The sequence below is a fragment of the Miscanthus floridulus genome, chromosome 15, assembly GCF_019320115.1.
Source record: "Miscanthus floridulus cultivar M001 chromosome 15, ASM1932011v1, whole genome shotgun sequence".
In the NCBI taxonomy this organism is placed as follows: domain Eukaryota; kingdom Viridiplantae; phylum Streptophyta; class Magnoliopsida; order Poales; family Poaceae; genus Miscanthus; species Miscanthus floridulus.
In genome coordinates this window covers 66,043,800-66,060,876 of record NC_089594.1, presented here as the reverse complement: position 1 = coordinate 66,060,876, position 17,077 = coordinate 66,043,800, and the positions used below count along the sequence as shown (strand labels likewise).

Below are 17,077 nucleotides of genomic sequence, written 5' to 3'. Positions count from 1 at the left end.
CTGTGTACGTTATGTAATTAAGCATTGTTTATTGATACTACCCTTTACTTGTAGCTATATGTGAGAATTGAATTATAAGGCTCACCTATGGTGCATATCTCGTTTTGTCCTTGAAACTGGATGTTACATTCGCTCGGAGCTACATCCATGTGGCGGCGTGCTCGGCTCGCTGCGCCAGGCGCTCGACTCGCCCTCGCCGCCTCGCTGGTGGCCCGAGCCGCGCCGAGCACGACGGCAGGAGGGGCCGACCCCGTGCCGCCGGCCCGGCCCCGCGAGGGCGAGGCAAAACAATTCGCGAGCCGAGCGGGTGGCGACGATTCGCGAAAGTTCGGGTTTCCAGCTTACCGGGCGACAGACTCGTGATGACTCCGATCGAACGGTGGATATCGCATGAACGCTTGATCCAACGGCTAGCGGGTTTGCGGGTGATGTGGCCCTAGCGGGTGCCCGCGGTTTGGGTGCAGGATTCATATAAGAAGATTATAAAGTGTGGTGCCTGAAAAAGATTGGAAAAGGTGGTGTCTTCCATAAGGCATTGGAAGCTAATGGCATTTCTTCAGTGGAGGACTTAATGATATTGTATTATTAGGATGAGAAAGCTCTGCACAATGTAAGAAAACAGTCTTGTTCGTACCTTTTCTCATGGTTCGATCTTGATCGTTGTCACAGGCTAATTTTTTATATATGTATAGATTCTCGGTAATGCCCCACCGTCTGCCTGGAAAGCTATTATTGATCATGCTAAGAAGTGCGATCCTGGGAGATCCCTTTACTCTCACTTTATTGAAGACAAGAACATTAGGGTGTACGTCAGTTCTCTGGGTCAGATTGTTGGAGCAACAATAGCTGGTCAATATAATGCTTTTGGTGATCTTGATACGCTTAGGAAGGTACTTTTTCCTGATACTCACAGTGATATCCACTAGAAGTACATTCATGCTCAGATATTTGTTCACATACTATCAACGCAATTCACATCAAATAAGTACATTAGCAAAAGGACTTTTTGCTTTGGGGCATATAATTTGCTTCTGTTATTTTGTGAAATAAGAAGCATGAAAATGAAGTAAATCTTTGTTTTTTATTGGTAAAGCATTTTTTTAACAAGTGAAGAAAACAGATGCCACAACATATTGAGTGGCTGAAGAAAAAAATCTAAATTGTCATTCACATCAATGTAATAGACATGGAGAGGTCCTAAAGTTGCAGAATAAAGTGTTGATAGGAAAATTTTAGTTTTTCTTATTGCTATGTATGAGGAAAAATTCTGGGAAACACTGTGCGAAGTTACTATGTTTATACCTTTGCAGGCCCAATTGGAAGAACTAAGCAAGGATGCATATAAATGTATAACCTACCATCATCATGATTATGAAATGTATAATGGCCAGCCAAGGCCAATTAACTGCAGCACACTCCAGGAATCTATCATTCCTGGGCATAAGCCTACTGAACCTGATGGTGAAGACTTGTTAAACTGTATATATTTTCCTTGTTTCAATCAAAATTGTTTGTGACATGAAAGCTTTAGTGTTTCCAGATCAAACTATTCACGAAGCAGATTAGCAAGGAACTTCAAAGGTCAATGGATTTTCTGGTACTCTCTCCCAGCAGTGTATATTTGGAAGGATTGGATCTGTGCGAGTGAGGACCTTATCTTCTGTACCAGAAAACAATGAAACTGTAAGTAATGCCTATTATTTAGCAGTGGCCTGAAATTAAACTGCAGTTCAATCACAGAAACTTTCTTATAATTTGGCTGCAACAGATATGGTTCACAATTCTAGTTTTTAGTGTTTTATATATGCATTTAATTTTAATCTGGGCCACATAAGATTTTATAAATCAGTATGACTGCCAAATTTTTATTGTTGCTACAAAGGAAATGTTCCATGTAATAAGTACTTTCATGTTTTCCAAAATCTTTTTCCGTGGTTAAGGATTGCTTGGAAACTGCCCTCTCAGTTGTTTTTAGGATTTCCCTTTAAGAAAGCATTGAAGCACTTTCTTTTCATATTACTGACTCAACTGCACATTGCATTCTCCCAGGATGCGTCTTTTGACATCGATGTCCAGATGGGCTCTGGTACTGGATTTCAGTATGAAGCTCCGGAAGCAAATTACACTGCAGGTTCAGTAACACTTCATTGCCCGAAAAACTGCTTCAAGCGAAATTATAGCATCAGTAGCACTGGATCAAACAGCCTTGGCAATCCATCAGGAGGATTATCAGACGTCTTTCACAAACAATGGTACCTACTGACATCAAATTTCACGCAACTATTCCTATCCTATCTATAACTAAATGAAGTTGAAGGCCATACACTGAATGGTATTTTCTTGCAGGTCCTTCACTTGGTCACTGGTATCCAGAGCAAGAGCATCTAATGGCTTCTCAGTATGCATCTCCTTTCCCACCAAGTATGCAAGCTGGTGATCCTGTTTTGTCGACACAAAGCAGTTTTAACATGGATGACTTTTACATCAGTTGGCAGCAGCATGACGAAGCTGCCCACCTGTCGTAGGTGGGTTAAATTGAGCGCGCTTGTCAAGTGGAAGACTATAATGAGGGCTTCAAAGAGAGCAAGACTTGTGTTTGAGCAAGAAAGTTGGAGCCCCTGAGCAGTCCACACAAATGAAACTGCTGTTGGCATTTCGTTCTTGCAGTAGTCTAAATTCTGTGTGGTGGCTTTATTGTATTCATTGTTTAATCTATATTAATATTCGTTATTGTATTCATTGTTTAAACTCAAAGAGAGCAAGACTTAATGTTTGTACTGTGATGTACCAATATGGTGAGATTTTTGTAACTTACCATAAACTTGCTACTTGTAATGCTGGTAGTCCCAAGTTGTCTGTAAAATATAATAAAGATGGAATGATGACATTATTGTTGCATTTGTCATGCTTTAAGACGAAACTTTCTGAAACTTCTTCTTGTAGAATTCAGAACTGGACATCGAATTGAAAGTAATGGCATTCGTTCAGAATAAACCAGAGAGAATCTACGTGCGCGTGTGGAAAGTAAATGTACTAAGAGCTAACTCCGAGGTCAAGCAAAAGGAACCTGAAATAATCGATCCCCCTGTCTTTCAGAGAAGCTGCAAGGATAACGGCCTGAAAATACAGCGAGAAGCCGCTGTCTTTTCCGGGCATCCTCCCTACAACTTCTCAGATTTTTCCCGACGGGATTAAACAAGTTCTATATCATCTGAGCGTACGCGGTTTATTAGAATTATGCGAGATTAACGCGTTGTGTGGCGAATAGGTTAAAAATCTACGCGTCGGTCAGTATCGTTGATTCTTGGAGAGGTCGTCGCCCTCGGTCGTCGCCTCTTTTGCTACAACCGAGAGCAAGTGGCAGGTGGTTATCTTTTCAATACTCTGCCACTGCCAGTTCACAAGTTCAAATGCAATTCGATCGAAAAACGTCGACAAGTTCAAATGTAACGCGCTTATATATACATACGCAGGCTATCCTCTTTCCCGAGGCAATGGGGTTCTACCAGATGAAGATTCTGCGTGAATCTGTGAGTAGAATCCTACCTGAAGGGATGTGAGATTATTTAACTGGAAACAATTCAAATGTTTTTTATTATTTCCTAGCTATATACTGTTGCTGTTCAGTACATTATAAACAGTAATAAGGTAACAAATCATGTTTACTTACCATGCATTTGCAAACAACTTTAGGCCTTGTTTGGATGTAGTCGGATTTGCATCAATCCACTATTAGAAATTTAGGCATTTTCATTATTAGTTTAATCCAGAAATATAACATCAGCAGGTTTGTGACAGCATATATGTGCATGTGTATATTTTTTATGAACGCTACAGTATGCATAGATGACATACTGATTGATACAGTAAGAATACAAAATACAGTAATCACAGAGATTAGATTGTACCCAGTGGAGGGTCCCATGCTGAGGGCATCGGAGGCTCCATTTGCACTAGTCGACATAGTGCGTTGCTCGAGTCACGGACCACGGTCGATGCAGAAAGATGTTCGCAGTGCAGTCCCACGAACGGATCACCAGGAAGAAGACTTGTTGATGTTCCAGAGAGAGGACGGATCCAAGAGCGATCTCCAGGAAGAAGATGGACGAGCAGTCACGGATCGCTCCCCAGAAACCTAATCGCCGCTCACCCCGTGCAGGATTCTCAGGCGGACGAGGGTTTCGGAGGCACTTGCTCTCCCGCTCCTCCGTGCGCGCAGAGGTACGGGACGGGGAAGTCAGAAGGCTGCTGATCTGTGGCTCTCGGAAGTGGTTGCGGAAGATGGGGTCTGGACTGACGAAAGACAGGATATATGGCTGCTGACGGGAAAGAGAAGACGAAGGCAGCGGAGAATCCCAGGAGACGGGAAGCGGAAGCGGAAGGGACGGTAACTGATGCAGTCAGTTCGTCTCCACCATCAAGGAGCGAAACTCCCGTGATAATGTGGATTTAAGTGGCAAAAGACTGGCCACGCCCGCTCGCCGCTCGCCTGCCACGGCCTCGGCCCGGCCTGGCCGGCGACGGCGACGGCACGTGTGCGTGTGGCACGCCTTTGTCCTTTTCTCAGCTTCTCAATTTAGATGAATAGTTTCCAACCATATAAGCTGAGTCAGCGTTCAGTCAAAATCTCGTATGGTATTAAACCATGCAACACTTAATGTTACGTACCATAGAGTTTTATTTGATTCATTAAATATTATATGGGCCAAGCCCATATTATATCCAACAATCCCCACTAAACTCTAGGGTTTGTAACAAAGTAGTCTTAGAACCACATTTCTTTTATATACCAGTGTTTCGATGGAGACTGTTGAGTTGAACATCCATCTAGAACAATAGTTTCACTCAGTCACAACTGAACAATGGACTAAGCCTTGAATTGACAGTTTTGTGTGAGGTGAATGTCACTAAAGTCCTTAGCTGATACAGGACAGCAAAAGGCATCCCCTCTATTTAAAGCATATAAGTCATACTTCAGTGCCTTTCATGAGTATTTAGAGATCACCCAAATCTCATAGTCTGTGATCAGCAGTCTGACTCATATAGGTGTGTTCCTCAAAAGATATTCTGTAGGACATCTTTGCTTTGACAAGCCACTTGAATCACATTAAGGCAAAAATCAGCCTGCCTTACAGAAAGGAAAGATATGCATCAGAAATGAGTCTTACTAAGGATCTTTCCTCATAATTTACTACTTGCTTGTTTCACCGTCCTACTTCACGGGATCTCCGATTACATAGAACAGGTTACCACTATAGTAAATTTCAAGTGGATCTCAAACCCATCTCTCTTGATGCACTTTCTATCACGTTGCGTGACAGACCTTTAGTGAACTGATCTGCCAGATTGTTAGACGTGTGGACATAGTCCAACGCTATTACTCTGGAGTTTCTCAATTTTCTGACAGATTTTAGTCGTCTCTTAACATGCCTTGTGGACTTCATGTTATCCTTAGAACTGTTAACCTTCATAATCACAGTCTGGTTATCGCAGTTCATAGAAATAGCCGGTATGGGTTTTTTCAATAACCGGTAAATCCATAAGGAGATCACGAAGCCACTCAGCCTCAGATCCAACAGTGTCTAATGCTGTGAGTTCTGCTTCCATTGTAGACTTCGTTAAGATAGTCTGCTTGCAAGACTTCCAGAAAACAGTGCCACCTCCAAGCGAAAACACATATCCACTTGTGGCATAAAGCTCATCAGCATCAGAAATCCAGTTGGCATCACAGTAGCCTAATAGCACTTTTGGATGTCCGATATAACAAATACCATAGCTCATGGTCCCTTTTAGGTAGCACATTACTCTCTCAAGAGCACACCAGTGATCATCTCCTGGGTTTGACACAAACCAGCTCAGCTTGCATACTGCAAATGAGATGTCTGGCCTTGTTGCACTAGCAAGATAAATGAGCAAACCAATGATCTGAGAATATCTCAACTGATCTCTTGCTATTCTTCGATTTTTCCTCAATAGCACACTAGGGTCATAAGGTGTAGGAGCAGGTGCAGTCACTGAACCTAAAATGACTCAGCACCTTTTCCACATAGTGGGTTTGTAACAGAGTTACCCCACCATCACCTTCTCTTAGAAGCTTGATATTAAGAATAACATCAGCCTCTCCCAAATCTTTCATCTTAAAATTATTAGTTAAAATCCCTTCACCTCTTCGATCACTTTGAGGCTAGATCCAAAGATCAGTATGTCATCAACATATAAACACAAAATGACTCCACCCCCACCAAACCGATAGTACACACATTTGTCAGTTTCATTCACAACAAAGCCAGCAGATGTTAAAGTTCTATTGAACTTCTCATGCCATTGCTTAGGAGCTTGTTTTAGGCCATATAATGACTTTAATAATTTACACACTTTGCCTTCTTGACCATTTGCCACAAACCCATCCGGCTGATCCATATAGATCTCCTCCTCCAACTCTCTGTTTAGGAAAGTTGTCTTAACATCCATTTGATGAACGATAAGACAATAAGAGGCTGTCAGGGAAACCAAAACTCGAATTGTGGTCAATCGGGCAAACGGTGAATAAGTATCAAAGAAATCCTCATCTTCCTTTTGAGTATAACCCTTGGCCACAAGCCTTGCCTTGTACCTCTCAATAGTACCATCAGACCTAAGCTTTTTCTTGAACTCCCATTTGCACCCTATAGGCTTGCACCCATAGGGACGATCAACAATTTCCCAAGTTCCATTAGACATAACAAAATCCATCTCACTCCGTATTGCTTTCTTCCATAAGTCAGCATTAGGAGAGGAATATGCCTCTTCAATGGTTGTTGGTGTGTCATCCACAAGGTACACAATATAGTCATCATCAAAAGACTTTGCAGTCCTCTGTCTCTTACTTTTCCTGGTGACTATAGTGTCATCCTCCTCAGGATTTTACACATAGGGTTCCTCAATTTGTTCTATCGGAGTAAAATTTTCATGCTCATGGGGAATTATAAATTCATGACCAGTTGTGCTAGGTGCATTTTTCATAGGAAACTCATTCTCAAAAAATATAGCGTCTCTAGATTCCATGATTGTATCAACAGCCATCTCAGGAACACTAGAGTTTATAATTTTTTTTGATCAAAACAGTAGGGAAGGCCCCTACCTGATATTTTTTTGATTTCAATTAAAAGAAAGAATGGTCTGTACACAAGAGTAACAGAAGAAGATAAAGTACAAGGCCATAATGCCCAAAGGAGAAAAGAAATGAAAAAATGAAAAAACTAAGTGAAACTCTCCTTCCAGTGAATTAGCGCAGTCTGTCTACTTGGCCTGGCCTTAGTATAGACAAGGTCCAGCTCCTCCTTGAACTGTCTTTTCTAATTGCTGAGGTTGGCATGCACATTGTCAAATATGACTGCATTTCTTATCAAATTTTGGTTCCAACATATAAGGATGTTGTTCCAACATGATGTACTGAAGTTGCATTCAAAAAACAAATGCAAACTAGTTTCCTCACAATCAGCATTACATAGAACACAATTGTAATTTTCAAGAAGCATGTTCTTCCTCCTTAAAAGATTCCTTGTGTTGATTCTATCCCTGAGCAAGAGCCAAGAGAAAAACTTATGTTTACCAAGGTTGCTGGAGGCCCACATCCAATTGAAGAGGGGAGAAGTTGCTGTGTGAGCATTCATAATTTTGTAAGCCTTCTTACTACTGTACTTGCATGATCCCCAAGAATAGCACCATATGTCCTTTGTTTCTGCATTCCAAATTCTCTGCTGGATGAGAGTTTGCAGTTGTACTAGCTGATTTGCAGCTTGTGTCGACAAGGGCAGGCTAAACAATCTGCTTTCATCTTGAGTCAGAAAGAAACGGATGGAACATTTCTTCTTTCTGGTAAAGGAGAATAATTGGGGGAACATATCTTGGAGCTTTTGATCTGACCAATTATCTGCCTAGAAAAGAACAGACCTTCCATTGCTTGGATTGCACTTGGCAAAATCTCTGAATTTAAGAAAAAAGAGTCATAATGTATTTCCACCAAAAGGATCCAATTGGACTTCTAGCATGTGGTGGTGTCTGAGAGTTAGAGTAAAATTTGGACCATGTCATGGATACCCAAGGTATGTCTACCTCATTGTAGAATTTGTCCAAAAACTTCATGAGTAAAGCATTGTTCTGACTCTTGATATCAATTATACCCAGCCCACCCTGATCCTTTGGTTTACAGACTGTTTCCCAGGTAGCAAGAAAAGTTCCTCTCCTATTGATGTCTCCCTTGCTCCATAAGCAGTGCCTTCTATAGATATCAATTTGCTTAATAACTTGAGCTAGAATTTTAAGACTGCACATGTAGAATGTAGGAAGAGCTTAAAATACAGAGTTTACTAGAATGAGCCTTCCATCATAAGATAAGTGTTTACTGACTCCACAAAGTCTTTTCTCAATCTTTGTCAACAGAGGTGTAAATTCTTGCATAGTAGGCTTGGTTAGTCCAAGTGGGAGCCCCAGATATGTGAAAGGCATAGATCCTATGCTGCAACCAAAAGTTCTAGATAAATGAATGACCTTTTCATCTGCTAAGTTGATGGGCACCAAGAAAGATTTCCTAAAGTTCACATGTAAACCACTGGAATCAGAGAAGGATCTCAATAAGCACTTGAGGTTAAAAAGAGTTCTAGCATCTCCAGGCAAGATGAGAAGAGTGTCATCAGCATACTGTACAATTGGGAAAGTCACCTCCAAAGAAATCACTAAGTGGGTGCTTGAGGATGCCCATCTACCAAGCTTTGTTGACAATAGATTGAAGAAGATCAGATGCTAAGACAAATAACAGGGGTGAGAGTGGGTCACCCTGCCTGACCCCTCTTTAACAGGGGTGGGAGTTTATAATTAAAAATCTATAACCCACGCTGTGAATAGCATAACCAAGAAAGACACCATCAAGAGTCTTTAGTCCAAGCTTTCGCTTTTTGTTTATTGGCACATTCACCTTTGTCAAACAACCCCAAGTTTGCAGGTAAGAGAGATTTAATCTCTTCTTCTCCCATTCCTCAAATGGTGTAATTTCTTTGTTCTTTGTGGGCACTCTATTCAGGACATGACATGCTATCAATATAGCCTCACCCCACCATTCCTTAGATAGTCCCACAGTCTCCAACATGGCATTAACCAAATCAGTTAGAGTGCGATTCTTTCTCTCTACAATCTCATTTAACTGTGGTGAGTATGGTGGCGTCCTCTCATGAATAATTCCATGCACCGCACAAAACTCAAAAAATTCATTTGAGAAATATTCTACCCTGCGATCGGACCGCAAATGCTTGATTTTCTTCTCAAGTTGATTTTCTACCTCAGCTTTCTAGACTTTAAAATAATGCAACATTTCACCTTTTGTTTTTAATAAATACACGTAGCAAAATCTAGTGCAATCATCTATAAATGTCATGAAGTATCGTCTACCGCCTTTAGTCAATTCGCCATTCATTTTGCATAAATCAGAATAAACAAGTTCTAATGGTGCCAAGTTCCTCGCCTCAGCAGCCTTGTGAGGCTTGCGCGGTTGCTTCGATTGCACACACACCTGGCACTTAGAATCTTTGACTAAATTAAATTTTGGGATTCAATTCAGATTTGCAAGCCGCGTGAGACAGCCAAAATTAATGTGACAAAGTCGTGAATGCCATATATTCGACTCATCCGAAACAATAATATTGTTCACTACTTTATTACACACATCATCAAGCAAAGATAAGTGGAACAAGCCTCCACAATCATAACGTTTTCCAACAAATGTTCCATGTCTCGACACAACACATTTATTGGACTCAAGCACAATTTTAAAGCCATCGCGACACATCTGAGAAGCACTAACAAGATTCTTCTTGATGGAGGGGACATGCTGCACGTTCCTTAATAGCACCGTCTTTCTCGAAGTAAACTTCAGAACGATCGTACTAGCACAAAGAACACGCGCATGCGAACCGTTTCCTATCAGCAAGGCTCCACTCCTGCCGGCCTGATAGGAAATAAACAAAGGAACATCAGCACACACATGAATATTAGCACCACTATCCATCCACCACTCAGGTGAAAAACAAAATGAAAGAACAAAGGATAAAGAATTAGCATACCCAGATGTTCCTCCTCCAATCTCGTTAATGACCACATTTATTGATTTCTTTTCTTGCTTATATTTGCGGTCTGGGCACGCACTTGCCCAATACTCATCACTCCCGCAAACAAAGCATCCTCCACCTTTCTTGTTGTTTTTCTTCTTAAACTGTGCGGTCTGCTTAGGCTTTGCATTGTTGTTCTCTTGCATGTTCTTCTTCTTTTTATTACAAGATGCAAATGAGTTTTTCTTCTACACCATATTGGCAGCGGAAGACTCAACTCCTTTTCCACGGTTGTCTTTTGCTCTCGCCCTCTCCTCAACATCAAGAGATCCAATAAGCTCAGCCACGCTAAACTCTTGTCTCTTGTGTTTTAGAGAAGTAGCAAAATCCCTCCAAGAAGGTGGCAACTTAGCGATTATACCGCCGGCCATAAACTTGTCGGGCAACAAACATGGGAAATGTTCTAGTTCCTTTGCCAGCGCATGTATCTCATGAGCCTGTTCGACCATAGAACGGTTTTTAACCATTTTGTAGTCATACAGCTGCTCCATAAGGTACAGCTCACTACCAGCATCAGAAACCCCAAACTTTGCCTCAAGAGCATCCCATAATTCTTTGCCTGATGTGCAAGATATGTAGATTTTCTCATACTTGGGATGAAGTACACTAATCACGGCGCCTCAAAATAGGTTATCGGCAGCCAAGAACTTTCGCTCCTCCTCAGGACTAAATTGTTCAGGCTTCCCCTGTGCGGTATGATAGCAGTTCATCGCAGTCAACAACAATACCATCTTGGCACGCCATATCATGAAATTCTTGCCATCAAAATTATTTGGCTTCAAAGCAGCAGCAAATCCACTGACAAAAAATTGCCTATTATTAGGTTTTTGGATTGTTAGGAATTTAGGCATTTTTATTATCAGTTTAATCCAGAAATATAACATCGGCAGGTTTGTGACAGCATATATGTACATGTGTATATTTTTTATGAACGCTACAGTATGCATAGATGACATACTGATTGATACAGTAAGAATACAAAATACAATAATCACATAGATTAGACTGTACCTAGTGGAGGGTCCCATGCCGAGGGCATCGGAGGCTCCATTCACACTAGTTGACATATTGCGTTGCTCGAAGTCATGGACCACAGTCGATGCAGGAAGATATTCGCAGTGTAGTCCCACAAACGGATCATCAGGAAGAAGACTCGTTGACGTTCCAGGGAGAGGATGGATCCAAGAGCGATCTCCAGGAAGAAGATGGACGAGCAGTCGCGGATCGCTCTTCAAAAACCTAGTCGCCGCTCACCCCGTGCAGGATTCTCAGACGGACGAGGGTTCCAGAGGCACTTGCTCTCCCGCTCCTCCGTGCGCGCAGAGGTACGGGACGGAAAAGTCAAAAGGCTGCTGATCTGTGGTTCTCTCAAAAGTTATTGCGGAAGATGGGATCTGGACTGACGGAAGACAGGATATATGGCTGCTGACGGGGAAGAGAAGACAAAGGCAGCGGAAAATCCCAGGAGATGGGAAGCGGAAGCGGAAGGGACGGTAACTGATGCAATCAGTTCGCCTCCACCATCAAGGAGCGAAACTCCCGTGATAATGTGGATTTAAGTGGCAAAAGACTGGCCACGCCCGCCCGCCCGCCACGCCACGCCACGCCCTCGACCCGGCCCGGCCGGCAGCAGCACGCGCGCGCGTGGCACGCCTTTGTCGTTTTCTCAGCTTCTCAATTTAGATGGATAATTTTCAACCATATAAGTTGAGTTAGCATTCAGTCAAAATCACGTATGGTATTAAACCATGCAGCACTTAATGTTACGTACCATAGAGTTTTATTTGATTTATTAAATATTATATGGGCTAAGCCTATATTATATCCAACATCCACATGTGTTGGGGTGGATTGGTGTGGAATTTAGTTTAAGTTCCACTCCAATCCACCCCAACATATGTGGATTGAGATAAATTCAACAATATCCAAACAAGACCTGATGTGGTACCAAGTGATAGTATATATGATTAGTATATACTATTTACATGACTGCACCATATATAACAACCAGGGAACTAATTAATAATATGATTCAACTACATGGAACATAACAGCATGACTTATCATATGTTTTTAACAACGTGAACCATATCTTATTGTTATTATTCATTTGAGTCCCCCAATAGAGCCTCTATGTTTATCCTCACAAAAAAATGAGGAAAAAAGATAAATATTAAAAATTCTTGAATATGGCTGTTAATCACTGATAATAATACCAATAAAATATAGTCCATTTTCTAGAAAATGCATACCAGTGGCATTATAAAAACAGCATAAAGTAATCCCTCTGTCCCATAATAAGAGTCATTCTAGCCTTTCCAAATTATTTATCATTCTCATTTTTCAATGCACATTTCTCTTTTCCCTCTGTCCCATAATAAGAGTCTATCTCTCTCTCTATTCTTCTCGTTTTTTGTGCACCATACCTTTTTCACTCATTAATTCCCATGGCTAGAGCTAAAATAACAAATAATACGAGATGAAGGGAGTAACTCTCAAAATCTACAGATTATCTACACACATATGCCATTATGAAACATTACTTAAAGTAACATCCTATAAAGGTATGGTGCACTTGTTGAACCTATCATACATGTCTATGCCACTCTCCCCCATAGCCATCATGCTTTTCAACACATCTTTGTGGACTAAACACCTATATATTCATCTTACATGAAAACATTAGTCCACCAATGTTGTCAGTTAGTTACCAAAACCAAACTGGGTCTTTCAGCACGGACAAGTGTTGCACAGGACACCCTGCTCCTCTTCACATGCGAACAACGCTGAGGTGCGGGCTAGCCCTTCTCTTCCAGCATCCGTGGCAATGCAAGGGCGCTCACCTAGGCACATGGAGTGGACATGAAGAGCATCCTTGACATGTGCTGGTGGTGGTGCAGATGTAGTAAAGCAACACCTTCACTAGTCATGTGCATTACATCACAACACCGCATCACCGTCAGATGTCTGACGCTAAAAATTATATTTATCGATGGATGATCTGTCGCTAAAGATTACTCATAGATCATTTGTCGCTATTTCCTCGTTTATCGATTCACTATCTGACGGTATAGATAGGTATATTTATCGTCATGCGGTCTGTCGCTAAAACCGTTTATATCGTCATGCGGTCTGTCGCTAAAAAATAGTCCCACATTAGCCCAACTCATGATTTTAGCACAGCCTAGGGGCAGACCCCCGAACCCTAAATCAGTGCCATTGTGGCTGCCGCCGCCGCCCGCTCCCTCAGCTCTCTCCCTATTCCCTCCCCAAAATCATCCCACCATGCCACTACTGAGAGAAGCTCCACTATACAGATCTCCTCCTTACTCTATACCTTTAACCCTTACTCTAACCTTATCCCTCACCTTAATCTTGCTCGTGCAAAAAATATCTAGCTTCTCACGCATGAGTTTGGTGTGTTTATTTGGCCGTGTGCATCAGTGGCAGCTTGCAGGAGATCGGACTTTAACCAATTTCAACGAAAGTTTTGAGGAAAATATTAACTTAATTATGCATGTCAACCAAATTGTACCGGTATAATGCTTTAGTGCTTATGGGTAGATGCCAAGCAAAAAGGAATATATATATATATATATATATATATATATATATATATATATATATATATATATATATGGTACTCCCAGGAGTAGTTACTCCCATCTTCAATAAATCATATTACGTATGTGTCGGTGCGGGGCCCACGGGATACACCGCAAGGAAGAGAGGAGATCTAGTTTGATTAGGATTCCTCCCATGTAATTCTAGTAGTAATATTACCCTGTAATCCTACTAGGACTCTACATTGTAAACCGACTAGGACTCTGACCTCCAGACTATATAAAAGAGGGCAGGGCTTCTTAGATCGAGATAGCAGAACACATAACGCAACATAACACTAACAATCAATCCAACGCAAAGGCTAACGCCGACTGGACGTAGGGTTATTACTCGATCACGGTCGAGAGCCCGAACCAGGATAAATCGACTGTCTCTTGCGTTTACCGTCGAGTTCTACATACGCCGAAGCCCGAACAGACTGCCCCGGGCACCCCAGTGGCAGGCTATCGGTGGTGAAACATCGACAGCTGGCGCGCCAGGTAGGGGCTTTCAACGAATTTGCATCCGAGAGCTCGACGGACATCGACAACATGATCTTTTCGACAGGATCAACCTTCATCTTCGGTTCATGGATCTGCGGGGCAGATCATCGGGCGAGCTTGAAGGACCACATCATCAAAATCAATCCGCTGGCGCCGCGTGGTTGCTGAATTTTACCAATTGATTCGGTAATCCACCGTGCGTCAAATCCGAAGCAGAGTCGAAGGTGGATCGTCGTGCATCGAGTCCTAATTGGTTCGGAATCCATCATCATTGCACCGTCGTCCCTCATCCTGTCGAAGTATTCAGAGTCCGAGTAGAAACCGGGGCGAGGCGCGCTACTCCAGCGACAGAGAAGAAATTATGGCACGAAGGCCAAGAATGTACGCGAGTATTACTGCAATGCCTGGCTACACCAATAGGTCCGCAAGAAACGGCAGCCCAACACGTTCCTCCATCAGTACGGCTCCGTATTTACATGGCAGCATCTCACGGCCGGATTCCAGTCAATTACTGTGACGTGATCGGACTCCGAAGACAAGTAGCAATCGGTGTTTTCATCCGCGAAAAGCTGTCCTGACCACGTCAAAAAAAAATCAAAGCTGCCATCTTGCGCACGGGCCGAGGCATAGGTCCAGGGCATCGGTCCGCTTACCATACGCGGCTGCAAATTCAATTTGCTGTTAACCAGCTACATGCACTCGAAGATATTACCAGAAGACAATTCCGTCGAGTATGCACTGCACCGCCAACACACCATCGACTACTCATCTCGACTACAAAACTAGTCGAGGACGGACTACTTCGACTACTCGCTTCGACTACAAGGCTAGTCGAGGACGGGCTACTCCGACATCGCGAGGACCCTCGGCGACCCACCGACGTCTACTTTGACTACTCTTATCGACTACTCCGACGGACGTTAACCACGAATAAGCTAAGTCACTTTTCTAATTAATTTTTCGGCTTGTTCTCCGCATGCAGAGCTATACTTCGCCGACTACTCTGCCGGAGGGCAGCAAACTCTTGCGCGCAATCGCGCTCTCGCCGACTACTCACTTTTGTCTTCTCTTAGCCATTGATAATCTCATTGAGTAGAACACGCCTTAATTCGTGAAAGCCTCGGGTGCATCTGTCACGCCTAAATGCTAGCACACGTACAGGAGACAATGTTCTCAGCTGTGCATACAACAGTGCTGGTACGCGTATACGGGACAAAGCTCTCACACACGCAATGGCTACGGCTAAATGAAGACTGAGAGCCTAAACGTAACAGGCTAACTACTCGGGAGAGAGATGGCCGAAATAAGAGCATGACACAAAATGTTTATATTGATCACTGAATAAATTTTAGTAGTTTCAATATTCTACAAATATGCTACATAATGTATGCATCTTTTCTTTCAGAACAAGATTCGGCGACGACGCTCCAGGACGCTAAGCGTACATCCAAAGGCACAGACTAGTTCCCGAACTCGGGGGCTAAGCACAAATTACTACTCGGAACATCTCCAGTGGCTCTACAAGTTTCCAAGCTCGGGGGCTAAGTGCCAATAAGTACTCGACGTGGCTCCTCTGGCTCACCTGGCGCATAAGCTCGGGGCCGGACGCCGCAAAAACTACTCGGATGATGAAGTCTCCTGAGCGCAAGATGTCATGACACGCCTACTACTCCACGTGGATGTCAATCAAGCTAAGTCATGGTTTAATATTTTTTCAAATATTCTTTAATCATCATATATCTCCGGATATTATCCATATGCCTATGGTTTTCAGTTCTTTGAACAACTCAGATTCAAGACCCTCCAACTTTTTATTCCAAATAGCAAAAGGCTCGGGGGCTACACTCAGTGAGTGCCCTTTTTCTTCAAAAAAGCGCACATCACTCTCAAAAAAGCACACACCACCCGAAGATCCCAAGAAGCGCTACATGGTTTCACTCAAGAAAGTACTCGGACGACACTTGTTCCTGCTCGGCAAGACCTGGAGGAACAAGACAAGGCTTTCGGAGTTCAACCATAAAGTGCTCGGGGGCTTGTCGGTGCGGGACCCACGGGATACACCGCAAGGAAGAGAGGAGATCTAGTTTGATTAGAATTCCTCCCATGTAATCCTAGTAATAATATTACCCTGTAATCCTACTAGGACTCTACATTGTAAACCGACTATGACTTTGGCCTCCTGACTATATAAAGGAGGGCAGGGCTCCTTAGATCGAGAGAGCAGAACACATAACGCAACATAACACTAACAATCAATCCAACGCAAAGGCTAACGCCGACTGGACGTAGGGTTATTACTCGATCATGGTCGAGGGCCCGAACCAGGATAAATCGACTGTCTCTTGCGTTTACCGTCGAGTTCTGCATACGCCGAAGCCCGAACAAACTGCCCTGGGTACCCCCGTGGCAGGCTATCGGTGGTGAAACATCGACAGTATGTGTGCATACTAATTTATCGGTTTGAGTATGTTTATATACTCAGTTTAAGATACTTCAAATCTTAGTACACGATTTTTTTTCAAACGAGCCCATACTTTTTAATATATTACTAAAATACCACTGCAGTACTATATAAAATAAGTATAACCATATACTCTATGTGTACTTGCATACTTGACATACATACTACCCTTGATGGTTTAATATGATCATTTACTTCGTCTATATACACTTCGTCGGATCATATACACCCTAAATTTAGGGATATACACATGGGAGTAACTACTCAATAGGAGTAGGAAATAATTCCTCTTTATATTTGTTCTATATATGTTCATATTAAAATAAAAAAATAAAAAGAGAAAAATAGAAGAACGCACGCACACCACCCAT

At 42.5% G+C, this 17,077-nt stretch overlaps 1 long non-coding RNA gene across 1 annotated transcript; it reads left to right on the top strand.

Annotated features, from left to right (window-relative positions):
- The first annotated feature begins 477 nt into the window (after positions 1 to 477).
- Positions 478 to 2,484, top strand: LOC136509309 (uncharacterized). The gene is made up of 6 exons (XR_010772306.1): positions 478 to 610; positions 693 to 890; positions 1,311 to 1,461; positions 1,541 to 1,683; positions 2,050 to 2,252; positions 2,347 to 2,484. It is a non-coding gene; the product is annotated as an uncharacterized lncRNA (long non-coding RNA).
- The last annotated feature ends 14,593 nt before the right edge of the window (positions 2,485 to 17,077 follow it).